The following is a 27,398-nucleotide window of genomic DNA, read 5'->3' as shown; positions in this document are numbered from 1 at the left end:
AGAGTCCCACTTCGGGTTATAGTCCCAAAAATTCGGGTTAGAGGCCCGGCCTTGGGGTGGACTTCCAGGTAATCGTGGGTTAGAGTCCCACCAGAGAACGGAGAACGGGTTAAAATTCGGATAAGTTTGCCGGCAAAAATTGTCTGTCGTATCGCTTGTCTGTCGTATCGCTTGTCTGTCGTATCGCTTGTCTGTCGTATCGCTTGTCTGTCGTATCGCTTGTCTGTCGTATCGCTTGTCTGTTGTAGTGTTTTAACTACTCTGGGATTATTTCCAAAAGTCTGGGAAGGTTTCGACAAATTCTGGGAGTGGTGCCAATCTCTGGGAGCGGTTCCAATAACTTCTCTCGAGAAAGGACTTTGGAATGTGAAAAAAACTTACAGTATGAAATATGAGTTTTACTTATTTTCTTAAATTCTGCTTATTTTCTGTACTGTTTAATGGACTGCGCATCTAAATCTTAGGATAAAAATCTGTTCTTTCTGTAATTGTTCATTCTATAGTGTAACAGTACATGTAAGCCCAAAGAGAATGCAAGAAATTGTACTTGATTAAGATGAGGCAGGGATCAAATACTTTGTAAACGATATATCTTTTAGCTTGCAACAGACTGAATATTGGGCAGCAGTATTTTACGGTCTGCAAGTGACACCTCGCGACTTTATTTGGTAAAGCAATAAGCTAAAAGGTAAGAACGTTTCATCTAAAAGTGTACAGGTGTGAATGCGTGTGAGTGAGACGTGCAAATAAGCACGAAGTGAGTGCGGAGTCCTAATCTGCGGTTCCTGTTCTTCGCGAGAAGCCAGGCCAGAGACGGACGAAGCGATTGGAAACTGTGTGTATGAAGTATTGACACAAAAAAAAAAAAAAAAAAAAGAAAAAAAAAAAAAAAAGAAAAAGAGAAAGCGGATCACAGAAGCTGAGTAGTCCACAAGGCTCAGAAAATTACCGAGAAGAGAGTAGTCCTCTCAGTTCGGAGACTGATAAGAAAGAGGACAGCTCACCACGACTGGAGCTAGAGGTTCGGGAAAAAAAAAGAGTAGCCCACCTAAACTGAGAGGTAGCCAAAATAGAGATTGCAGTACACCATGAGATGAAAACACCTCACGAAGATCAGGCAGCCCGCCAAGTCCAGGCGGCCCGCCAGGACCAGGCAGCCTGCCAGGATCAGGGAGCACCAGAAAGGGGGGTAGCTTCCCTGAGCTAAGATGCAGTGATGATGATGATGATATAGTTAGCCAGAACAAAAAGGCAGACAACTCACAGAAATTGAGTATAGTCATTCAGATAGAGGATAAAAGAGAGACCTGCAAACGCTATCATTGTACATCAGAACAGTGAATGAGGGGGACCGGTGAGTCGTTCCCTAGCAGACCCACTGGTTAAAATGAAGCTAGGGGAAGGTGAAAAAGAATTAAACTTTTTAATAGATACAGGAGCAACATTTTCGGTTTTGAATCAAGAATTGGTACCCAGAAGTGATGAATTTGTACAGGTCGTGGGAGCGACAGGCCAACCAGAAAAAGCCTACTTTCTAAAACCTATTAAATACAAAATTGGGAAACAGATGGGAATTCATCAATTTTTGTATTTACCAAATTCTCCAAAGCCTCTAATAGGTAGAGACCTATTAGAGAATTTAGGGGCGGTAATAAAATTCAATAAAGATAAACTTGAGTTTCAAGTAAATGATGAACAACTAATAGCAGCTTGAAGTCTGACAATCAGCTATATAAAACCAAAACCTGAAAGTCGTAGCATTGAACGCATTATGAGTGAAGTATACCCACTAGTATGGGCTACTGATGTACCTGGAAGGTCAAAACGAGCAGCTCCTATTAATATTGAGTTAATACCAGGAACAAAACCGGTAGTAAGAAAACAATACCCGCTGAGGTTGGAAGATAGAAGGGGAATTGAACCAATAATAGAGAAATTTCTAGAACTAGGATTATTGGTAGAGTGTGAATCAGATTTCAATACACCAATCCTACCTGTTAAGAAACCGAATGGGACATATAGATTAGTTCAAGATTTAAGGGCAGTGAATGAAATTACAACAACTTTACACCCGGTCGTAGCAAATCCCTATACTCTTCTAACCAAATTGAGGGAAAGTTTTAAATGGTTCACAGTATTAGACTTAAAAGATGCATTCTTTTGCCTAGCCTTAGCTCTAACAAGCCAGAAAATTTTTGCTTTTGAATGGGAATCTGCTAAAACAGGGAGAAAGACTCAACTAGCTTGGACTGTGTTACCACAGGGATATAAAAATAGTCCCACGATTTTTGGAAACCAATTGGCCAAAGAATTAGAACAATGGGAAAGGCCACTGGGAAATGGTACCCTTCTACAATATGTAGATGATTTATTAGTAGCAACTGAGACAGAAGAAGAGTGCATTGAATGGACTATTTCCCTGCTAAACTTTTTGGATATCGAGTTTCTCTACAAAAGGCACAGCTGGTACAAGAAAAGGTGATATACCTGGGATATGAAATCTCCAGGGGACAACGATCTCTAGGCACAGCAAGAAAAGAAGCCATCTGTCAGATGCCCAGACCAGAAACGGTAAGAGATCTGCGGGCCTTTCTGGGAATGACAGGATGGTGCTGATTATGGATTCATCAATATGGAATACTTGCCAAACCACTATATGACTTACTAAAGGAGACTACGAGTACCTTAACCTGGACTCCCGAGGCAGAAGGAGCTTTTAAAAGACTGAAACAAGAACTCATGAAAGCCCCAGCCTTGGGTCTTCCAGATGTAACTAAGCCGTTTTGGTTATTCTCCCATGAGTGGCAGGGGATGGCTCTGGGAGTTCTAGCACAGCAGTTGGGACCACATAAGAGAGCTGTAGCTTATTTCTCCAAACAATTGGATGAAGTAAGCAAAGGCTGGCCTGGGTGCCTAAAAGCAGTGGCCGCAGTGATCATAAACATAGAAGAGGCCAGAAAGCTTACGCTAGGCCAGAAAATGACTGTGTTAGTCTCTCATACTGTCTCAGCAGTGCTGGAACAAAAGGGTAACCATTGGTTATCGCCTTCAAGATTCCTAAAATATCAAGCCATCCTAGCTGAATCAGATGATGTAACCATTCAAGTAACTAACATTGTCAACCCAGCTTCGTTTCTAGAAGGAAGAATTCCGGCAGAACCTCTCGAACATGATTGCCTGGAAACGATCAAGGCAGTCTATTCCAGTCATCCAGACCTCAAGGAGGAACCATTTGAAGATGCGGACAACTGGTTCTCGGACGGCAGCAGCTTCGTGAGGCAAGGAGTAAGAATGGCAGGCTATGCAGTGACCACAACAGAAGAGGTAATTGAATCAAATCCCCTACCTGCAGGGACTTCGGCCCAGAAGGCAGAACTGATTGCTCTTACCCGAGCCCTGGAATTAGCAGAAGGTATGCGAATTAACATTTGGACTGATTCTAAATATGCTTTCTCTGTCGTACATGCTCACGGAGCGATTTGGAAAGAAAGGGGACTATTAACTGCCCAGGGAAAACAATCAAACATGCAGAAGAAATTCTAAGGTTGTTAGAAGCGGTCCAACTCCCAGAGCAGGTGGCCATAATGCATTGTAAGGGACACCTGAAAGGTAACACAGTTCCAGAAGTAGGGAATAGGAAGGCAGATGCAGAAGCCAAATTAGCTGCTGCAAAAACTGAAGAAATAAACATAACAGCTTTAATACCAGGAGAATTAAATACAAATTTTCAACCAAATTATCAAGAATCAGATCAAAGATGGATTAAAAGGAACAAGGGTAAATTGTTAGACAACGGGTGGGGACAGTTAGAAACAGGTCAACTAATAATACCTGAAAAATTAATGTGGCAGTTTGTAAAGATAGAACATGAAAAAGCCCATTGGGCCTTGGACCCACTCTATCAATATTTACAAACCCGAATAGCAGGACCAAAACTCTTTACTACAGTAAAATACGTCACATCTCAATGTGGAACGAAGGTACATCAGGGAGCCATAAATCGAGGTAAATTCCCAGGTGAAGTGTGGCAAATTGATTTTTCAGAACTCCCAAGAAAAGGGGGGTTTCGATATTTATTAGTATTAACTGACACATTTTCTGGGTGGCCTGAAGCATTCCCTTGTAGGACAAATAAAGAAAGAGAAGTAACCAAGGTTTTACTAAACGAAATAATACCCCGATTTGGGGTACCGAGAAGTATATCTTCAGACAGAGGTACGCATTTTTGTGCAAAAGTAGTAAGAGCAATAAGCAAGGCATTACAAATTAAGTGGCAGTTACATACGCCTTACCGGCCTCAGGCCAGTGGGCAAGTCGAAAAGATGAATCATCTGATTAAACAACAAATTGCTAAGATATGCCAAGAAACCAATTGACAGTGGTATCAGGCTCTGCCTATTGCTCTGCTTAGACTGAGAGTCAAACCCAGATCAAAAGAAAAATTGAGTCCGTTTGAAATTCTGTATGGAAGACCTTATGCTATGCAGATTGTAAATGGAGATGCTGTAGACCAAATAGGTAATCAGTACATTTATGATTATGTAATCGCTATAGGGAAACATTTTGATAAAAGTACAGCTGTGGTGATAGAACATCAACCCAAACAGCCTGATTGTAAATTACATCCGTTCAACCCCGGTGACTGGGTGTATGTTAAGAATCTCTTAGGAAAACCCCTACAAGAAAAGTGGGAAGGACCTTTCCAAATTCTGCTGACCACCTTCACCGCGGTCCGGATCAAAGAGCGACCTACATGGATTCATTACTCACGAGTCAAGAAAGCTCCGGAGAATAAGCAAGAGGAAGAAACAAGTGAAACACCAGCATCTGCAGATAATTGTTTGGGTACCAAGCCCATGAGTAAAAGTCCTGTGTGAATATGGACACAGCACTACCATTAGTGGGATATTTTTAAAGGGCATTCCCCAACAGCAACTCAAGTATTCCACTACCTTGTGCACCCAATACTAATCATAACCATAGCTATGCTTTTACTAACACTCACAAACATATACCTATGGAGCAGACTGAAATCCTTAATGACAAAAACCCAAACACTTTGGGCAATGATCCAATCTTACCAACGTCCCTTAGAGATTAAAACTTGACGAAAGAATTCGTAAGTTATAAGAAAAGGGGGAAAATGAAGCCACTCACTTAAAACTTTGAAACATAAAAGGTTAACACAAAATTGTAAGAGAAATTTCAAAACCTTAACATTAGGAAACTAGGCAGTCCTTGAGATAGCAACTCAGCGAATCCTAGAGCAGTCCTAGAGAGATAGCTGCATTCCTCACAGAGATAGCAACTCAGCAAATCGTAGGATGAGCCAAAAGTCAGCCTGACCTTATTGTGTTTGCCAAAACTGCCTTAAAAGGAGAAGATCGAAAGAAAGTTCAGAAGTTTACAGTGAGGAAGACTCACACACGACCCCCGCCCAGAGGAAGGCAACAGGAACCCCCACCGTGAAATCTCCCCAAATTGAAGACTCCGCCCAGACTCCGCCTTCATATGAATATTACAATTAGATGTTGCAATTTAATGAATATGTATGATTGTGTTGTAATCCTATACTCAAAAACTGTATAAAAGAGCTATGCTAATTGTACACGACGGAGCTCTTTGCCCAGGGCGACCTGGAGAGCTCCCCAACGCGTTGCTAATAAAATACCTCCTGCTTTAAAGAAACAAACTTTGTCTCTAAAGCAGTTTCTCCGTGCCTTTTTGGGCAAAATTTCGGCATCATAACCCTAACCCTCTAACCCTAACTCTCTAACCCTAACTCTCTAACCCTAACCCTCTAACCCTAACTCTCTAACCCTAACTCTCTAACCCTAACTCTCTAACCCTAACTCTCTAACCCTACCCTAACCCTAACCCTAATTCTCTAACCCTAACCCTGAACCCTAACACTGACCCTTCCCCCTAACCCTAATCATTAAACTCGAACCCTAACACTAACCCTAACCTAAACCCCTAACCCAAACCCTAACTAACCTAACCCTAACACTTAACCCTAACCCTAACCCTTATCCCTAACCCTAAACATTAAACCCAAACCCTAACACTAACCCTAACCTAAACCCCTAACCCAAACCCTAACTAACGTAACCCTAACCCTAACACTTAACCTTAACCCTAACCCTTTCTCCCAGGAAAGAAAGAGCTTACCCTCAGGGTCCAGAGTGCAGTTGGTAGGGCAGCCTGGGCGCTCCATGGGCAGCAGGAGCTTTCTGTGATGGCACCTCTTGTCTGGCAGGAATCTTTCTTCTTATTCCATTTGGAAGTCAGAGTAGCAACATCAGTGCAGCATTCCTGCAAGCGAACGACAGGCCTTTCTCCCAGAAAAGCAAGTGCTTACCCTTGGCTTGAAGGTCTGGGTTGTAGGTCGGCCTGGGCACTCCACGGGTAGAAGGAGCTTTTGGCCTGGCCACCTTCTGTCTGGGAGGAATCTTTCTTTGTCTTCAATTTTTGCAGGCGGACTGGGAATTTCAGCGCAGCGCTCCTGCAAGCAAACCAAAGTCCTTTCTGCTAGGACAGAAAGGGCTTACCCCCAAGGTCTTACGTGCACTTTGTGGGGCAGCCTGGGCCCTCCAAGGGAAACAGGAGCTTTTTGTGATGGCTCCTTTTCTTTGGGAGCCATCTTCATTCCAATCCCATTTTGTTGTCAGACGAGCAATTTCAGCACAGGATTATTGCAAGCCAACTACAGCGCTTTCTCCTAGGAAAGAAAATGCTTACCCTCAGGGGCTTAGGTGCAGCTGGTGGGCTGGTCTGGGCAATCCATGGGGAGCAGGAGCTTTCTCTGATGGCACCTCTTGTCTGGGAGGAATCTTCATCCCTCTCCCACGGCCCCCTCACGCTCCACCCCCAGCCCACAGGGCAGCTGGGCAGCCCCAGTGCAGCCGATCCCGCAGTCTCAGGGAACTGCCACAATTCCTACGGGTGCATCCATCCACAGGGAAGGCTGCGGGGTGGCTCCAAGAGGCTCCCGCTGGCCAGACTCTGACCAACAGAGCCGGCTTTAGGCCAGGCCTGGCACTGTCCGGCCATGGGCATGGGCAGCTTCTCATGAGCTCCAAGTTGGCCACCCCTGGAGCGCTGGTCAGGTGCCCCGGCAGGGACGAGGGTGGAGGGCACAGAACAGCTGCACACACGTGGCCTGCCTTTCTCCAGCAACACTCACACCAACTGCACACTTCAGCCAGGGCACCTGAGCACAGACAGCCTTCACCCTGTTCCTCAGGGGCAGCAGCCCCTGACAACATAGACAACAACTCCCTATTGTTCATAAAATCAGTGTAATTACTGTGATTAGTGGATGGAATAAAGTGTTCCAAAACTTCCTATCAGATGGTGAGAATGCTGTAAATATGTCCCCCCAGAGGTGAGCAGTGAGTTGTTCTACCTGATGCCCAAAGGTCACCAATGGACCCCCTCTATTTACTCTTTGCATTTGATGATCAGGTCAAGTCTTATGGAGCCACACTCGAGGGGGCCAGGTAAACATGCCCTGCCTGCCCTGCCCAGGGAAAGGGAACTGACCCCAGTGTTCCTCAGCACAAGGCAGCCCTTGGAAATATCCACTGCCCTTCCACAGTCAGGCACAGCAATAAGCACTCCACAAGGCTGCTGTGGCAGAGGACCAATCTGAAGCTCAGCTTTTCTCTGTACCACTTCACCTTGTTTGCCACCTCATCCTGTCCTCAAAACTTGCTGTCCTTGCACCTTTTTAGGCTGACCATCAGTTGAAGAGGCCTCCACTCCAGCACCCACAAGGGCCTGAGCCCTTTGACAAGATGCATTTTTCCAAGGAATTCAAAGCTCCACCTGAGGGCCATGGGCTTTTCTCACCCACCCTTGTGCTGGAGCTCGGCCTTCATCTCACTCTGCCTTCGCTTCTTTCAGTGGCTGCTCCATTTCCTGCCCTGCCTGGGCTGGAGCTCGGCATCCTGATCCCATTCCTGCCGGCCCCCGGAACTGCTGACTCAGCAATGGGGGGCCCTCCATTGCCAAGTGCACGGTCCCGTCGAGGCTCACGGGGGGAGCAGGAGGTCGAAGGGCTCCAGCCCTCCTGGGACAACCTTCCACCACTACAGCCAACAAAGGAGCCTCTCCAGCCCTGCCTCCAAAGGCACCCTGAACAAACCCAGCCCAACTCCACGGGACAAATTGCTCCCTGTCTGCCCAGTCCAATCTGATCCCAGAGGCTCCCAGCTCATGCAGCCCAACTATCCAGGAGATCACAGACTCTCTGGCCTTTGCTTTAAACCTCTCCATAACACCAGGAAGTTCAGGCTGAGTAAAATCCTCCACCACACCAGGCCTGATGGGATAACCATCGGGGTCACCTTCCACTTTCCCTCCTGTTATTGGCTGAGCTTCAGCAAACACTTCAACCTCTGAACCATGCTTTAAAGCAGCTAAATCCCAAGCATCTCCATCCCAGGTTTTGGGATCCCAACCCATCCCTGCCTCTGCAGTCACAGCATGCACTGGTTTACTTGACCACTTCGCTTCTCATATTTATATTGGGTTACCTGGAGAGTCACTTCTGCTACTGTTTGACAACTGTCTAAGCTGGCCCTTCAAAGGCCACAACTGTTTTCCTTAATTCCAATCCCAGACTCCTTTGACAGCTGGAGCACCACTTTTAGAACCCAGTTACAGTCCATTCCGGAGCTCCATGGCCAGGACAGACAGCTCCACCTCTGATACTCTCAGGAATGCCTGAATCCATTCCAGGGACCTTGCTTTCAGCTCCCCAGCTTGGGGCACTCAGAGGAGCTCCCCGAAGAACAATTTCGGTGCGCGCTGGAGTTCTCCGAGTGTCCCAGCCCGGGGGGCAGCAACAGCACTGTCCCTCCAGGGGGGCCCAATCTGCCCCCGAAATGCAGGGGGATCTTGCCCGTGTCCCAGACTGCTCCGGGGATCTGAGGGCCTTCCCGAGAACATCTCGGTGCCGGCGTGAAGGCCCAGAGATCCCTGGGCACACCAGGAGAGCAGGCGCAGAGTCCCTGCCTGGGGCCAATCTGGCTGCCCAAAAATGAAGAAGCCTCTAAGACTCAGCTGGGGAGTTTTAGAAGCCAGGCATTCCTTGCTGACAACACCCTGCAGTGATCCCAGCCCACCAGGGGTCCTGGCCATCAGCTCCTACAGCACTTATAACCATACACACCTACCCTGATAAAGATTCTGAGGGGCTTCATCCAGGGGCCTCCGAGGTCTTCTCTGTCTGGAGCATCCAAAGTCCTGAGTGCCCGCCTTAGGAACCTCGAGAAAACTCACCTGCTGACAGTGGAACTCAGTGCTGCTTGGCTGCTGCCTCATTTCCCTTCTTCCTTGTTTCTTCACCTCACTGGGTTAGTCCCTTTCAATCCTCTGGCTCAGCTCTGGGCAGTTTCCACGCCACAGCCCCCTGCAAAAAGTATCAGCACTCGTTACACCTCAAAACTCAGACAGCATCCACCCTTTTTTCCTGACACTTGGCCATTAGGCCAAGGTCTCCTTATTTAAAGCACAGTTGGACTCCTGAGGGACTACAACAGCTACAGCCCTGAATCCTAACACAGGCTGAGGGACAAACACGGATGACAACTTGGAAGGATGCAGTTTGTTCTGCTGGAATCCAAAGGAGTTCCACCAACTCAAAAATAGGGTGCCCAAGGTCCCTTTTCTGCAACTTGAACTGCTAGAAATGGGATCAACCAGGCCTGCAAAGGCCCTTTCCACTTCACCTGGACAGGCTGGGAGTCCCACCGCCTGACAGGGACCCAGCGGCTGGGCAGGAACGGACGGGCTGGGGCGTCCAATCCATCGGCCGGGGTGTCAACGTCAATTCCGGGAGTTTCTGCAGGGCAGATCCTAAAAGCAGCAAAGAATTATGAGGATCGTTTTTGCTTTCATGGGAATACCTCCTGCAATAGGGGGAGTTGATAAGGCCTCCTGGTGCAACAAGGACAGACTTACGGCCATCTACTCAGAGTATCTACTAGCACTGAAAAGGTATCACTGTCCTCCTTCCAGGGCTAACTGGGAAAAAGGCTGCCTAAAGGCTGCCCTTGCACCATCTATCCAAGGCAGGAAACTCATACAGGGGCTTTCAAAAGTTTGCATCGGTCTTACCACACCCCCGTAGCGTGCAATCCGGAGTCCTCACTGTCCTACCGTTCCCAGGAAGGCACTTCATGGACTGCCTGTTGCTCAGGAAGGGCTCAGGTGGCTTCATTTCTTCCTTCCCAATTTCCAGAGTTTCTCCTTCAAAAGCAAAGGTTTCTTGGCTTGCCTTGCTCCTGGGGGATGCAACAAAAGGTATCTTTTAAATCTACTGCTGGCATTCTGATTTTCAAGGATACTGGGGTTGCCTTACCCACACAGATCCCAGCTTAGGGCTAATACCTACAGGCTCTGCCCTCTTCCATTCTCCTGGAATTCCACTGGCCCTCACCACAGGAACAACTCCATCTGCCGCTTCAGTCGGGATGGTGCTGCTGACGGGAGTTATTTCCTGCACAAGAAGAGCTGCTGCTCTCACACAGTTAGTGTCAGCAACTACAATTTCAATCTCCCCATTTTCCAAGTTCATTTCTGCCTCAACTTGTCCAACCCATCTCTTCCTAGCAAAGGCTTAGGGGAGCTTGCAAATAAACAAACTGAGGAATTACCCAGTGTTTTCCCAGTTTAACCCCTGTCACACCAATCACCTTCCCAGTGCCATCCCCTAATTCTCCCTCTGGGGTGTTAAGGTCTGAGGAAGCTGGACCTGTGTCTGACCAGGACACGTGCAAACCAAACGGTGGGGACTGGAACCCACACCTTGCACTCCTGCAGCTCTCACAATTCCAGTCAAGAGAAAACAGCTAACGGTACCATCACCACTCATTCCTTAAATCCAATCCCACACTCCTTTTGCTGTTGGAGCACCACTTTTAGAACCCAGTTACAGTCCATTCCGGAGCTGCGTGGCCAGGACACATAGCTACACCTCTGATACTCTCAGGAATGCCTGAATCCATTCCAGGGACCTTGCTTTCAGCTCCCCAGCTTGGGGCACTCAGAGGAGCTCCCCGAAGAACAATTTCGGTGCGCGCTGGAGTTCTCCGAGTGTCCCAGCCCGGGGGGCAGCAACAGCACTGTCCCTCCAGGGGGGTCCAATTTTCCCCCGAAATGCAGGGGGATCTTGCCCGTGTCCCAGACTGCTCCGGGGATCTGAGGGCCTTCCCGAGAACATCTCGGTGCCGGCGTGAAGGCCCAGAGATCCCTGGGCACACCAGGAGAGCAGGCGCAGAGTCCCTGCCTGGGGCCAATCTGGCTGCCCAAAAATGAAGAAGCCTCTAAGACTCAGCTGGGGAGTTTTAGAAGCCAGGCATTCCTTGCTGACAACACCCTGCAGTGATCCCAGCCCACCAGGGGTCCTGGCCATCAGCTCCTACAGCACTTATAACCATACACACTTACCCTGATAAAGATTCTGAGGGGCTTCATCCAGGGGCCTCCGAGGTCTTCTCTGTCTGGAGCCCCCAAAGTCCCGAGTGTCTGCCTTAGGAGCCTCAAGACAACTCACCTGTTGACAGAGGAACTTGGTGCTGCTTGGCTGCTGCCTCACTTCCCTTCTTCCTTGTTTCTTCACCTCACTGGGTTAGTCCCTTTCAATCCCCTGGCTCAGCTCTGGGCACTTTCGACGCCACAGCCCCCTGCAAAAAGTATCAGCACTCGTTACACCTCAAAACTCAGACAGCATCCCCCCTTTTTTCCTGACACTTGGCCATTAGGCCAAGGTCTCCTTATTTAAAGAACAGTTGGACTCCTGAGGGACTACAACAGCTACAGCCCTGAATCCTAACACAGGCTGAGGGACAAACACGGATGATAACTTGGAAGGATCCAGTTTGTTCCGCTGGAATCCAAAGGAGTTTCCCCAACTCAAAAAGAGGGTGCCCAAGGTCCCTTTTCTGCAACTTGAACTGCTAGAAATGGGATCAACCAGGCCTGCAAAGGCCCTTTCCACTTCACCTGGACAGGCTGGGAGTCCCACCGCCTGACAGGGACCCAACGGCTGGGCAGGAACGGACGGGTTGGGGCGTCCAATCCATCGGCCGGGGTGTCAACGTCAATTCCGGGAGTTTCTGCAGGGCAGATCCTAAAGGCAGCAAAGAATTATGAGGATCGCTTTTTGCTTTCATGGGAATACCTCCTGTAATAGGGGAGCTTGATAAGGCCTCCTGGTGCAACAAGGACAGACTTACGGCCATCTACTCAGAGTATCTACTAGCACTGAAAAGGTATCACTGTCCTCCTTCCAGGGCTAACTGGAAAAAAGGCTGCCTAAAGGCCGCCCTTGCACCACCAATCCAAGGCAGGAAACTCTTACAGGGGGTTTCAAAAGTTTGCATCGGTCTTACCACCCCCGTAGGGAGCAATCCGGAGTCCTCACTGTCCTACCGTTCCCAGGAAGGCACTTCATGGACTGCCTGTGGCTCAGGGAGGGCTCAGGTGGCTTTGTTTCTTCCTTCCCAATTTCCAGAGTTTCTCCTTCAAAAGCAAAGGTTTCTTGGCTTGCCTTGCTCCTGGGGGATGCAACAAAAGGCATCTTTTAAATCTACTGCTGGCATTCTGATTTTCAAGGATACTGGGGTTGCCTTACCCACACAGATCCCAGCTTAGGGCTAATACCTACAGGCTCTGCCCTCTTCCATTCTCCTGGAATTCCACTGGCCCTCACCACAGGAACAACTCCATCTGCCGCTTCAGTCGGGACGGTGCTGCTGACGGGAGTTATTCCCTGCACAAAAAGAGCTGCTGCTCTCACACAGTTAGTGTCAGCAACTACAATTTCAATCTCCCCATTTTCCAAGTTCATTTCTGCCTCAACTTGTCCAACCCATCTCTTCCTAGCAAAGGCTTAGGGGAGCTTGCAAATAAACAAACTGAGGAATTACCCAGTGTTTTCCCAGTTTAACCCCTGTCACACCAATCACCTTCCCAGTGCCATCCCTTAATTCTCCCCCTGGTCTGTTAAGGTCTGAGGAAGCTGGACCTGTGTCTGACCAGGACACGTGCAAACCAAACGGTGGGGACTGGAACCCACACCTTGCACTCCTGCAGCTCTCACAATTCCAGTCAAGAGAAAACAGCTAACGGTACCATCACCACTCATTCCTTAAATCCAATCCCACACTCCTTTTGCTGTTGGAGCACCACTTTTAGAACCCAGTTACAGTCCATTCCGGAGCTCCATGGCCAGGACAGACAGCTACACCTCTGATACTCTCAGGAATGCCTGAATCCATTCCAGGGACCTTGCTTTCAGCTCCCCAGCTTGGGGCACTCAGAGGAGCTCCCCGAAGAACAATTTCGGTGCGCGCTGGAGTTCTCCGAGTGTCCCAGCCCGGGGGGCAGCAACAGCACTGTCCCTCCAGGGGGGCCCAATCTGCCCCCGAAATGCAGGGGGATCTTGCCCGTGTCCCAGACTGCTCCGGGGATCTGAGGGCCTTCCCGAGAACATCTCGGTGCCGGCGTGAAGGCCCAGAGATCCCTGGGCACACCAGGAGAGCAGGCTCAGAGTCCCTGCCTGGGGCCAATTTGGCTGCCCGAAAGAAAAGAAGCCTCTAAGACTCAGCTGGGGAGTTTTAGAAGCCAGGCATTCCTTGCTGACAACACCCTGCACTGATCCCAGCCCACCGGGGGCCCTGGCCATCAGCTCCTACAGCACTTATAACCATACACACCTACCCTGATAAAGATTCTGAGGGGCTTCATCCAGGGGCCTCCGAGGTCTTCTCTGTCTGGAGCATCCAAAGTCCCGAGTGTCTGCCTTAGGAACCTCAAGACAACTCACCTGTTGACAGAGGAACTTGGTGCTGCTTGGCTGCTGCCTCACTTCCCTTCTTCCTTGTTTCTTCACCTCACTGGGTTAGTCCCTTTCAATCCCCTGGCTCAGCTCTGGGCACTTTCGACGCCACAGCCCCCTGCAAAAAGTATCAGCACTCGTTACACCTCAAAACTCAGACAGCATCCCCCCTTTTTTCCTGACACTTGGCCATTAGGCCAAGGTCTCCTTATTTAAAGCACAGTTGGACTCCTGAGGGACTACAACAGCTACAGCCCTGAATCCTAACACAGGCTGAGGGACAAACACGGATGATAACTTGGAAGGATCCAGTTTGTTCCGCTGGAGTCCAAAGGAGTTTCCCCAACTCAAAAATAGGGTGCCCAAGGTCCCTTTTCTGCAACTTGAACTGCTAGAAATGGGATCAACCAGGCCTGCAAAGGCCCTTTCCACTTCACCTGGACAGGCTGGGAGTCCCACCGCCCGACAGGGACCCAACGGCTGGGCAGGAACGGACGGGTTGGGGCGTCCAATCCATCGGCCGGGGTGTCAACGTCAATTCCGGGAGTTTCTGCAGGGCAGATCCTAAAGGCAGCAAAGAATTATGAGGATCGTTTTTGCTTTCATGGGAATAGCTCCTGTAATAGGGGAGCTTGATAAGGCCTCCTGGTGCAACAAGGACAGACTTACGGCCATCTACTCAGAGTATCTACTAGCACTGAAAAGGTATCACTGTCCTCCTTCCAGGGCTAACTGGAAAAAAGGCTGCCTAAAGGCCGCCCTTGCACCATCAATCCAAGGCAGGAAACTCTTACAGGGGGTTTCAAAAGTTTGCATCGGTCTTACCACCCCCGTAGGGAGCAATCCAGAGTCCTCACTGTCCTACCGTTCCCAGGAAGGCACTTCATGGACTGCCTGTGGCTCAGGGAGGGCTCAGGTGGCTTTGTTTCTTCCTTCCCAATTTCCAGAGTTTCTCCTTCAAAAGCAAAGGTTTCTTGGCTTGCCTTGCTCTGGGGATGCAGCAAAAGACATCTTTTAAATCTACTGCTGATCTTTTAAATCTACTGCTGGCATTCTGATTTTCAAGGATACTGGGGTTGCCTTACCCACACAGATCCCAGCTTAGGGCTAATACCTACAGGCTCTGCCCTCTTCCATTCTCCTGGAATTCCACTGGCCCTCACCACAGGAACAACTCCATCTGCCGCTTCAGTCGGGACGGTGCTGCTGACGGGAGTTATTCCCTGCACAAAAAGAGCTGCTGCTCTCACACAGTTAGTGTCAGCAACTACAATTTCAATCTCCCCATTTTCCAAGTTCATTTCTGCCTCAACTTGTCCAACCCATCTCTTCCTAGCAAAGGCTTAGGGGAGCTTGCAAATAAACAAACTGAGGAATTACCCAGTGTTTTCCCAGTTTAACCCCTGTCACACCAATCACCTTCCCAGTGCCATCCCCTAATTCTCCCCCTGGTCTGTTAAGGGCTGAGGAAGCTGGACCTGTGTCTGACCAGGACACGTGCAAACCAAACGGTGGGGACTGGAACCCACACCTTGCACTCCTGCAGCTCTCACAATTCCAGTCAAGAGAAAACAGCTAACGGTACCATCACCACTCATTCCTTAAATCCAATCCCACACTCCTTTTGCTGTTGGAGCACCACTTTTAGAACCCAGTTACAGTCCATTCCGGAGCTCCATGGCCAGGACAGACAGCTACACCTCTGATACTCTCAGGAATGCCTGAATCCATTCCAGGGACCTTGCTTTCAGCTCCCCAGCTTGGGGCACTCAGAGGAGCTCCCCGAAGAACAATTTCGGTGCGCGCTGGAGTTCCCCGAGTGTCCCAGCCCGGGGGGCAGCAACAGCACTGTCCCTCCAGGGGGCCCAATCTGCCCCCGAAATGCAGGGGGATCTTGCCCGTGTCCCAGACTGCTCCGGGGATCTGAGGGCCTTCCCGAGAACATCTCGGTGCCGGCGTGAAGGCCCAGAGATCCCTGGGCACACCAGGAGAGCAGGCGCAGAGTCCCTGCCTGGGGCCAATTTGGCTGCCCGAAAAAAAAGAAGCCTCTAAGACTCAGCTGGTGAGTTTTAGAAGCCAGGCATTCCTTGCTGACAACACCCTGCAGTGATCCCAGCCCACCGGGGGCCCTGGCCATCAGCTCCCACAGTGCACACAGAGGTGCCTCCGCTGCAGCTGATGGGAGGACTCAGCATTCCCTGAGGGTTCATTTTGTTCCCTGCATTCCTGTTCCACGCTCAGGACATTCCCCAGCACTTACAACCATACACATCTACCCTGATCAGGTTTCTGAGGGGCTTCATCCAGGTGCTTCCGAGGTCTTCTCTGTCTAGAACCCCCAAAGTCCCAAGCAACATCTACTTCTGTCCTGGAATCCACGCTTTCACCTATTTGTACAGAAAGGGTCAGGACAGAAAAGTATTGCTGTCCTTTACCTGCCCTAGGCAGCCTGTCATCTACACCTTCAATCATGGGGCTATGTGCTTTCCTTCCTATGGAAAAGAACATCTTAGGTATTACACTCAAAATATACACTCTGTCCCCTGTAGTTCACCTCTGGTTTTATGCCCAAAATATTTCCTCCAATTTTCATCCAGATCTGTTCCCCAAAACCCTCTGCTCACAACACTGTGCCAAACAACAGGCAGCAATAAAACTCTGATGCCTTCAAAACAGCCAGGTTCTTGGACAATTGCTATTTCCTTCCCCTCATTGTTGTTAGTCCTTCAGAAATAGTCCTTCATAGCCCAGTTATCACTACTGCCTCAAGCATTTCCCTCCCTGCTATTACCAGCACGTTTACACAGGCAAGGAATTTAACAGCTCTTCTAAACTTATCCAGGTGCCAATTACAGCCACAAAAGAAAAGCAAAAGGAAAAGAGGGCTCAGGCAGTCAGAGAGCTCTGCAGGTGGCACCAGGCACCATCACACTTGCTGAAACATGTCCTTTTGCAGAGAGAAGGAAACAGGCCAATATTATGGCAAGTTGTGCCCTTCCCACAGTGCTAAAAAAATCACACGCAGCATCAAGTAAGGCTCGAAGATAAGCTGGGGGAAAAAAATGGCAAAAGCACACACCCCAGGACATTCTCTTGCTTCCAAGGTAAGACCAATCATCCCTCTAGGAAAAGAGGCAAGGGTTTATCAAGGAATGCACAACTTAGCAAGTCCGTTTAACAAGTACCAGCAGGTTTTGTGCACAGAGAAAACAAAACTCCCTAGTTTTAGTAGCAAAACTATCAGTGGAAACTACAGTCTGGTTACAGCAGTAAGCTTCCCACAGCAGTTTCAGCTGCCTTCCTTTGGAGCCCAAAGGAGAAACTCCTCTGGACTGCTCCTGAGAGAGGCAATTAATAGGAACTTTGGTGCTCGGGAAAGCTAGTCCCTCCCCTAAGTCCTGGCTCACCTGCCCGAGCACCTAGAGTGCTTATATCCCACCTCCCTCCCTGCTTTGCATGTTCACATCACTCCTCTTCCTCATCCAGGTTACCCCCAACAACTATCTGAGCTTTACACTCAAAATACACACTCTCTCCCCTAGAGTTTACCTCTGATTTTAGGCCCAAAATATTCATTCCATCCCTAGGTTACTGTGGGGTTCCCTCGGCGCAAGCATGGACGACTCAGCACATCAATGTGATGATCGGAGAACGCCACTTATTGAAACCAAGCGTTGGTCTTTTATACAGTTTTCTAACAATACTCTTCTAGGACCTTTGTTTCTTTAGCATACTTTACGTCCTTTCTCACCCTGATAGCTGGTACTGAGACCCTAGTTTCTAGATCTAGTTTTGCTACTGTTTCTCTTAGGAAATCTTTCTCATCCTGTACCATCAGAAGGCCATCAGAACAGCAGATCATGTTTTCAGAATTGAAACATAAAATTATTTCCCATAGCAGCATATCCTCTAGTTAGCAACCTAGAATTGTGTTCCCACAGCAGCATATTTTCTATGCTAGCAACATCAGGCTATGTTCTCACAGCTTGCAGCATATACTCTAAATCAGCATTAGAAATCCCTATACCTGCAGCATAAGGTTATGCTTTCACAGGTGCAGCATATTATCTATATTAACACTAAAAATCCCTACAGGTTACCTAGATTTTACCATGAAAAAAACAACCCTGATTATCTCTATCTCCTCTGCAAAATGCTGTCCTTCTCAAACCTCTGATGAGCTTTGTGAGGTCTTCAGCTGAGAGGAGGAAAAAGTATTTTGCATCTCCATTGGTACAGGTGTCGATAGAGGTCGACAGAGCTTTTGCCTTTTTCAGACAATCACACAATATTTTGGCTCCCTGGCAGCTTGGATGTCACAGATCTCTTTTCCTACACCTGTGCAGATGCCACACACAGGTACCTATACATGTTTTCTCAAGCCTACACAGAACTGAGATTTCCTCACCCTGCACATCCCAAGGTGAGTACTCTGCTTAGTTAGTACAGCAAGCCCCCTCTACTTGCAAACAAGGAACCATTTTCCCTGGCCATTTCTCTAAGGGTTAGGATTTTTTTAAAACTGCTGTTGTGCCACCAAACCTGCTTGGGATCTCTCCTAGCTTTTGGCTGTCCTTGGATTTAAGAAGCACACACTCTCTTCCATCTTGCAACAGCAAAACCACAAAATGCTCCTGACCCACAGTGTAACCCTAAGGATGGGCACCCCCACCTCGCCATTCTGACAGAGCCATCCAGCACCCCCAAGCCACCCATCGGATCTGAGTAGAGCAGCACAGCCACGGTAATGCCAAGAGTGGGAAAGGCAGCCCCACTGATGGCATTCATGCAGAGGAGACATGCACAGAGGGACACCTTTGGCCTCAAAGAACCCATACTGAATTTCCTCCAAATCTGTTCCCCAACACCATCCGCTTGCAACACTGTGCCAAACAACAGGCAGCAATAAAACTTTGATGCCTTCAAAACAGCCAAGTTCTTGGACAATTGCTATTTGCTTACTGTTCTTCTTCCTTCAGAAATTCTGCTCCTAGCCCAGTTAACACTACTACCTCAAGCATTTCCCTCCCTGCTATTACCAGCACGTTTACACAGGCAAGGAACTTAACAGCTCTTCTAAACTTATCCAGGTGCCAATTACAGCCACAAAAGAAAAGCAATAGGAAAAGAGGGCTCAGGCAGTCAGAGAGCTCTGCAGGTGGCACCAGCACCATCACATTTGCTGAAACATGTCCTTTTGCAGAGAGAAGGAAACAGGCCAATATTATGGCAAGTTGTGCCCTTCCCACAGTGCTGAAAAAAATCACACGCAGCATCAAGTAAGGCTCGAAGATAAGCTGGGATAAAAAATGGCAAAAGCACGCACACCAGGACATTCTCTTGCTTCCAAGGTAAGACCAATCATTCCTCTAGGAAAAGGGAGAGGCAAGGGTTTATCGAGCAATGCACAACTTAGCAAGTCAGTTTAACAAGTACCAGCAGGGTTTGTGCACAGAGAAAACAAAACTCAGTGGGTTTAGTAGTTAAAAACTCAGTGTAAACTACTGCCTGGTTAGAGCAGTAAGCTTCCCACAGCAGTTTCAGGTGCTTTCCTTTGTAGCTCAGCCCCAAAGTAGAAACTCCTCTCCACTGCTCCTGAGAGAGGCCAATAATTGGAACTTTTGGTGCTCGGGAAAGCTAGTCCCTCCCCTAAGTCCTGGCTCACCTGCCCGAGCACCTAGAGTGCTTATATCCCACCTCCCTCCCTGCTTTGCATGTTCATATCAGTAAAAGAAACCTCCAAGTTCTTCCTCCAGTCTGAGCTGCATCTTCTCTGTACTCCCCCACTCCCCCACCTGTTCACGTGCGCTGCTCCCCTCTCCTGCGCTGCTTCCTGGCCCACGGCTCATCCCTCGGCCTCTTCCTTGAGCGATGATCCAGGGACCTCAGGTGCTTGCCCCGGCGAGACACCCCCACCATTACTCCTTGAAAGACTGATCCCCGGCAAAAGCTCCCTACAAAAAGTGGCCCAGATAACCACTCAGCAGGGTCCACCCCTCGTCATCCTCACTGCCCACACCTGGGGCTGTCCCGCTCCTTGGTCATCCTCACTGCCCACACCTGGGGCTGTCTCGCATGGGAGAGGACAGAAGGGTGCATGGAACCACAGGCGAGCCAGGGAAAGGGGCCGGCGCCAGCCGAGGGGCGCTGCCGGAGCGAGCAGGAGGCAGGGGCTGTTCTCAGATGGGGCCCCGGACCGGCGCTGGCTCGTGGTGCTTCGCTCTGGGCTCTGGGGTTCTTTTGGGCTGGGCTTGGGTGCGGGTGTTGGGGGACTGCGCACACCCTCCCCTGAGTCACAGCTCCGCCCCAGCTCGCTGCACCCTGCTGCACTCCCCGCAGCCCTTGCTCAGCTGCGTGGGGATTAGTGCCTCCTCTGCAGGTGGCAAATGTCTGTAAAGTAAATTGGGAAGCCACTGCCAGTCTTTCTTTTCCAGCCTTTTCTGCCCAGCACCGCAGTGGTCGAAAAGGAAACCAGAAAAACACGACCTCCCCCCCTCCAAATGCACCATGCCAAGTCCCAGCTTCTCCCGCTCAGCCCAGGCAGAGCTGCAGCCCTCGGGCCCCACCGCGCCATCCGTGAGGTCACCCGGCCCCCTGCACCGCTCTGGAACGCCCTCCCGCTGCCGCACTCGAACACAAGGACCAAAGCCCTTTCCCCCCAGCACAGCCCGGTCCCTCCCCGGCAGCCTCGGCAGCGCGGGAAGGGCCGGGGGGTGCCGCAGCCCCCAACGATGGGCGGGGTGCACCGGGAGGGGCAGCGCAGGGCGGGGGCGGGTCCCGTGGCTGCGACCCCCACAGTGGAAGGCACCCCCAGGGCAGCCCCGTCCGGCACCGCCGCTGGCCCTGCTCAGCCACCGCCCCTCGCCTCGCCCACAGCTTTAACATTAAGCCAAGATGTAATACAGAGCACCACAAGATGCTGTCTGACCAACCTGATCTCCTTTTACGATCAGCTGACCTGCCTGGTGGACGAGGGGAAGGCTGTAGATGTGGTCTATCTGGACTTCAGCAAAGCCTTTCACGCTGTCTCCCATAATATACTCCTGGGAAAGCTGGCAGCCCACGGCTTGGCCAGGTGCACTCTCTGCTGGGTTAAGAGCTGGAGGGCTGGGCCCAGAGAGTGTTGGTGGACGGGGCTGCATCCAGCTGGTGGCCGGACACCAGTGGTGTCCCCCAGGGATCAGTGCTGGGCCCAGTCCTGTTTAACATCTTTATGGATGATTTAGATGAGGGGATTGAGTCCATCATCAGCAAATTTGCAGATGACACTAAGTTAGGAGGGAGTGTCAATCTGCTGGAAGGCAGGAGGGCTCTGCAGAGGGATCTGGATAGACTGGAGAGTTGGGCTGATTCCAATGGGATGAAGTTCCACAAGGCCAAGGGCCGGGTCCTGCCCTTTGGCCACAACAACCCCCTGCAGCGCTACAGGCTGGGCACAGAGTGGCTGGAGAGCAGCCAGGTAGAAAGGGATCTGAGGGTGCTGATTGACAGGAGGCCAGCAGTGTGCCCAGGTGGCCAAGAAGGCCAATGGCATCCTGGCCTGCATCAAGAACAGTGCGGCAGCAGGATGTGGGAAGTGATCCTTCCCCTGTACTCAGCACTGGTGAGGCCACACCTTGAGCATTGTGTTCAGGTCTGGGCCCCTCAGTTCAGGAAAGACATTGAGGTGCTGGAGCAGGTCCAGAGAAGAACAACAAGGCTGGTGAAGGGACTCGGGCACAAGTCCTGTGAGGAGAGGCTGAGGGAGCTGGGGTTGCTTAGCCTGGAAAAGAAGAGGGTCAGGGGTGACCTCACCCCAATTCTGTCCCACCCCCCCGAGCTGGGCAGCTGAGGCCAAGGCTCCCTTCCTCCTGGCAATCACTGTCTCAGCACACCAAGGCCCATGCAGGGCAGCACTTGGGAAAACTTGGGAAAGGCAACAGGAAAATGGCACTGCCTGTCAGAAAACGAGTGCCCACAAACACACCTTTGAGACAAATGGAATAACATCACTCTCCTCCAAGAAACACAGGCCAGGCAGGGCTCTCCAGCCCAGGGGAGAACAGGCAGGAGAATGCAGGGAACACAGGGAGACACAGGCAGGCATTGCCACTTATTCCCTGCAGCCCTTTCTGCACTTGGGGCTCCTGGCTCTTGATTTAGAAAGAACTGGGGGGGGAACAGCAGAGCAGGAATGCCCCTCAAAAACAGGGGCCTTGGCACCTGGAGCATCAGAGGAGGGGAGACATGGAGGGGAGACATGGAGAGAGAACAGCAAAGGGGTTTGTTCAGGAACGGGCTGTATGTCCAGCAGTGATGGCAACTGGAAACACGGGATGCTGCGGGAATGCAGGGGGGGAGCACGGGCCTGGCTTGGATGGATCCCTTTGCCCTTTGCTCAGGGGCCTCAGCTCCACCCTCTGAGAGCAACAGAGAACTGCTGCAGGGCAAGAGTTCATTTAGGCACAAGTCAGTGATGCGGCCACTGGGCAAAGGGAAGAGGGGAGAGGAACTGACACCAAAATCACACAATCACCACATTACTGGGACTTTACTGAGCTGCAACACAAATACATTCACAGCAGGCCAGGGCAAGAGGTGCACACAGGACCACCAGCACAGCAGCTGGGCTTGCAGGAACACCCTCTCCTCAAGTTATGGAGCCGGGGGCTGACAGGTGGGATCCATCCTGGGGGGACTGGAGAGCACTCAGACATCAGGGCCGAGTCCTACCTGGTCACTGCAAGCAGTTCAGCCCCAGCAGCAGTGGGAGTTTCTGCCTCTCCCTCCAAGAGGATTTGGGACCCAACAGCTCAGTACAGTAGAATTCTATCTTCATGAATATTTTACAAAGTTGAGCTTCAGGAGAACTAAGGCACTTTTCATTATTCTGTACCCTTCCAGTGCTGCACTTGCCAGGATCCTTTGGGCATGAGGAACCTTCCAGAATGCTCCAAACCTTCACGGCCCACTTGTTCTTCTTGCCACACTTGGACCAGCTCAGTGTCCCTGCAGAAAGAGAAAATTCAATGATTCTCTCTGAAATCAGAACCTCCCCTGCTTTGCTTTCCCATTCCATGTTTTGTTCCCTACACAACTGAGGCCCTTCCAGGCCTTGCCAAGTGGCAGCCAAGGAATCCAACCCAAGAACCTGCCAGGGAGCAGCCTCTGTGCCACAGCAACAGCATTCCAGGCCTGTCACTGCCAACCCTCCGCTTCTCCCAACAGCTCCAGTGGCACCACAACTTGTCCTGAAGGCAGAAAGGCTCCTTTTGGGAGCACCACGAGCCATCTATACTGTAGCACTGGAATTCCATCTCCTGGACAAGCTGGGAGAAGAAGGGAAGAAACCAGGACCTTAAAGGCAAATTAGGAGCACCTGTTCATCCAGCAGCAGCTCCAATAAATGTACTGAGTCAACACTTCACCAAAGACACAGGACAGCAAGGGCCAACACCTTGACAATCACTTCAGTTTTTAATTTATAAAGCCAAATTAAAGCAAAGCTTTTCAGACACTTGGGAAGACTCAATCCCAGTGTAACCAGTTTGTGGGACTCATTCCCAGCCTGCTGAGGTTCATTTCCCACCTCACTCGTGGCTGCACTAGACCTGGTTACACACACACACACAGAAGGAGCTGCTGCAACTTGTCCAGTTTCCTGCTTCTCCTTGAAACTCCTCCAGCTGTTTGCCCAGCTCTCCAGGGTCCATTCCTTTGCCCACTGGACTTGTTCCCAGCCCCAGGGCTGCCAGGGCCACCCTGGGCTCTCACCTGCCCTCACACTGAGTGACCTTTCCCAGCCCCGAGTCCATCCAGCACTGACCGAGCTGCTGGGGGCTGCAGTTCTCCCTGCTCCTTCCCTCCCTCTGCCTGGAGAACACCCCTTCCAGCTCCTGCACCCCCACCTCTTACCTCCCAGAACAGCAGAGCTGCATCCTCCTGGATCCTCCAGCTGGACGCTGCTGGCTCTGTGCAGTTCCCACCCTTCAGCAGGGATGGCAAAGGGAGCTGGGACATCACAGCCCCCAAACCTGCCCAGTCTCCAGCTGCTGAACAGACCTGGTGCTGTGCTGACAGGCAGGGCACTCAAGGAAACGACTCACCAGTCATAGAATAATAGAAACAGTTTAAACAAAGACAGTTCAACACATCGGATACAGATTTATGGGATACAAAAGAAAATGAGCAAGGCATCAAATCCCGACTGCCCCGAGACAGAACTGTGGCTAAGCAGAAATCTCTCCCCCACGGCCCCCTCACGCTCCACCCCCAGCCCACAGGGCAGCTGGGCAGCCCCAGTGCAGCCGATCCCGCAGTCTCAGGGAACTGCCACAATTCCTACGGGTGCGTCCACCCACAGGGGAGGCTGCGGGGCGGCTCAAGAGGCTCCCGCTGGCCAGACTCTGACCGACAGAGCTGGCTTTAGGCCAGGCCTGGCACTGTCCGGCCGTGGGCACGGGCAGCTTCTCGTGAGCTCCAAGTTGGCCACCCCTGGAGCGCTGGTCAGGTGCCCCGGCAGGGACGAGGGTGGAGGGCACAGAACAGCTGCACACACCTGGCCTGCCTTTCTCCAGCAACACTCACACCAACTGCACACTTCAGCCAGGGCACCTGAGCACAGACAGCCTTCACCCTGTTCCTCAGGGGCAGCAGCCCCTGACAACATAGACAACAACTCCCTATTGTTCATAAAATCAGTGTAATTACTATGATTAATGGATGGAATAAAGTGTTCCAAAACTTCCTATCAGATGGTGAGAATGCTGTAAATATGTCCCCCCAGAGGTGAGCAGTGAGTTGTTCTACCTGATGCCCAAAGGTCACCAATGGACCCCCTCTATTTACTCTTTGCATTTGGTGATCAGGTCAAGTCTTATGGAGCCACACTCGAGGGGGCCAGGTAAACATGCCCTGCCTGCCCTGCCCAGGGAAAGGAACTGACCCCAGTGTTCCTCGGCACAAGGCAGCCCTTGGAAATATCCACTGCCCTTCCACAGTCAGGCACAGCAATAAGCACTCCACAAGGCTGCTGTGGCAGAGGACCAATCTGAAGCTCAGCTTTTCTCTGTACCACTTCACCTTGTTTGCCACCTCATCCTGTCCTCAAAACTTGCTGTCCTTGCACCTTTTTAGGCTGACCATCAGTTGAAGAGGCCTCCGCTCCAGCACCCACAAGGGCCTGAGCCCTTTGACAAGATGCATTTTTCCAAGGAATTCAAAGCTCCACCTGAGGGCCATGGGCTTTTCTCACCCACCCTTGTGCTGGAGCTCGGCCTTCATCTCACTCTGCCTTCGCTTCTTTCAGTGGCTGCACCATTTCCTGCCCTGCCTTGGCTGGAGCTCGGCATCCTGATCCCATCCCTGCCAGCCCCCGGAACCGCTGACTCAGCAATGGGGGGCCCTCCATTGCCAAGTGCACGGTCCCGTCGGGGCTCACGGGGGGAACAGGAGGTCGAAGGGCTCCAGCCCTCCTGGGACAACCTTCCACCACTACAGCCAACAAAGGAGCCTCTCCAGCCCTGCCTCCGAAGGCACCCTGAACAAACCCAGCCCAACTCCACGGGACAAACTGCTCCCTGTCTGCCCAGTCCAATCTGATCCCAGAGGCTCCCAGCTCATGCAGCCCAACTGCCCAGGAGATCACAGACTCTCTGGCCTTTCCTTTTAAACCTGTCCATAACACCAGCAAGTTCAGGCTGAGTAAAATCCTCCACCACATCAGGCCTGATGGGATAACCATCGGGGTCACCTTCCACTTTCCCTCCTGTTATTGGCTGTGCTTCAGCAAACACTTCAACCTCTGAACCGTGCTCAAAATCAGCCAAATCACAAGCATCTCCACCCCAGTTTTTGGAATCCCAACCAATCCCTGCCTCTGCAGTCACAGCATGCACTGGTTTACTTGACAACTTCGCTTCACATATTTATATTGGGCTACCTGGAGAGCCACTTCTGCTACTGTTTGACAGCTGTCCAACCTGGCCCTTCATAGGCCACAACTGTTTTCCTTAATTCCTTTATTCCAATCCCACACTCCTTTTGCAGCTGGAGCACCACTTTTAGAACCCAGTTACAGTCCATTCCGGAGCTCCATGGCCAGGACAGACAGCTACACCTCTGATACTCTCAGGAATGCCTGAATCCATTCCAGGGACCTTGCTTTGAGCTCCCCAGCTTGGGGCACCCAGAGGAGCTCCCCGAAGAACAATTTCGGTGCGCGCTGGAGTTCTCCGAGTGTCCCAGCCCGGGGGGCAGCAACAGCACTGTCCCTCCAGGGGGCCCAATCTGCCCCCGAAATGCAGGGGATCTTGCCCGTGTCCCAGACTGCTCCGGGGATCTGAGGGCCTTCCCAAGAACATCTCGGTGCCGGCGTGAAGGCCCAGAGATCCCTGGGCACACCAGGAGAGCAGGCGCAGAGTCCCTGCCTGGGGCCAATTTGGCTGCCTGAAAACAAAGAAGCCTCTAAGACTCAGCTGGGGAGTTTTAGAAGCCAGGCATTCCTTGCTGACAACACCCTGCAGTGATCCCAGCCCACCGGGGGCCCTGGCCATCAGCTCCCACAGTGCACACAGAGGTGCCTCTGCTGCAGCTGATGGGAGGACTCAGCATTCCGTGAGGGTTCATTTTGTTCCCCACGTTTCTGTTCCACGCTCAGGACATTCCCCAGCACTTACAACCATACACATCTACCCTGGTAAGGTTTCTGAGGGGCTTCATCCAGGTGCTTCCGAGGTCTTCTCTGTCTGGAGCCCCCAAAGTCCCAGGCAGCACCTACTTCTGTCCTGGAATCCACGCTTTCACCTATTTGTACAGAAAGGGTCAGGACAGAAAGGTCTTGCTGTTCTTTCCCTCCCCTAGGCAGCCTGTCATCTACACCTTCAATCATGGGGCTATGTGCTTTCCTTCCTATGGAAAAGAGCATCTTAGGTGTTACACTCAAAATATACACTCTGTCCCCTGTAGTTCACCTCTGGTTTTATGCCCAAAATATTTCCTCCAATTTTCATCCAGATCTGTTCCCCAAAACCCTCTGCTCACAACACTGTGCCAAACAACAGGCAGCAATAAAACTCTGATGCCTTCAAAACAGCCAGGTTCTTGGACAATTGCTATTTCCTTCCCCTCATTGTTGTTAGTCCTTCAGAAATAGTCCTTCATAGCCCAGTTATCACTACTGCCTCAAGCATTTCCCTCCCTGCTATTACCAGCACGTTTACACAGGCAAGGAACTTAACAGCTCTTCTAAACTTATCCAGGTGCCAATTACAGCCACAAAAGAAAAGCAAAAGGAAAAGAGGGCTCAGGCAGTCAGAGAGCTCTGCAGGTGGCACCAGGCACCATCACACTTGCTGAAACATGTTCTTTTGCAGAGAGAAGGAAACAGGCCAATATTATGGCAAGTTGTGCCCTTCCCACAGTGCCAAAAAAAATCACACGCAGCATCAAGTAAGGCTCGAAGATAAGCTGGGGGAAAAAAATGGCAAAAGCACACACCCCAGGACATTCTCTTGCTTCCAAGGTAAGACCAATCATCCCTCTGGGAAAAGGGAAAGACGCAGGGGTTTAT

At 50.8% G+C, this 27,398-nt stretch overlaps 2 long non-coding RNA genes across 19 annotated transcripts; both read right to left on the bottom strand.

The window, feature by feature from the left end:
- Positions 1-26,394, bottom strand: LOC126650135 (uncharacterized). 18 transcript variants are annotated; one of them, XR_007631310.1, is made up of 15 exons: positions 19,645-20,308; positions 14,964-16,236; positions 14,287-14,838; positions 13,732-13,967; positions 12,673-12,781; positions 12,402-12,566; positions 12,013-12,139; positions 11,564-11,693; positions 10,399-10,507; positions 10,126-10,292; positions 9,738-9,864; positions 9,289-9,418; positions 6,362-6,505; positions 6,172-6,270; positions 1-357 (listed from the first exon to the last, which is right to left on the bottom strand). It is a non-coding gene; the product is annotated as an uncharacterized LOC126650135 (long non-coding RNA). The 18 variants fall into 18 exon arrangements; XR_007631312.1 differs by having other exon boundaries at positions 6,172-6,505; positions 14,287-14,413; positions 14,519-14,838; XR_007631318.1 differs by having other exon boundaries at positions 6,172-6,505; positions 14,287-14,413; positions 14,707-14,838.
- Positions 22,361-23,737, bottom strand: LOC126650136 (uncharacterized). The gene is made up of 2 exons (XR_007631324.1): positions 23,603-23,737; positions 22,361-22,837 (listed from the first exon to the last, which is right to left on the bottom strand). It is a non-coding gene; the product is annotated as an uncharacterized LOC126650136 (long non-coding RNA).
- Positions 26,395-27,398: the final 1,004 nt, after the last annotated feature.

This window comes from Myiozetetes cayanensis, unplaced genomic scaffold (genome assembly GCF_022539395.1).
Source record: "Myiozetetes cayanensis isolate MyiCay16 unplaced genomic scaffold, myiCay2020 scf560, whole genome shotgun sequence".
NCBI classification, from domain to species: Eukaryota; Metazoa; Chordata; class Aves; order Passeriformes; family Tyrannidae; genus Myiozetetes; species Myiozetetes cayanensis.
This window is presented reverse-complemented; position numbering and strand designations above follow the sequence as displayed.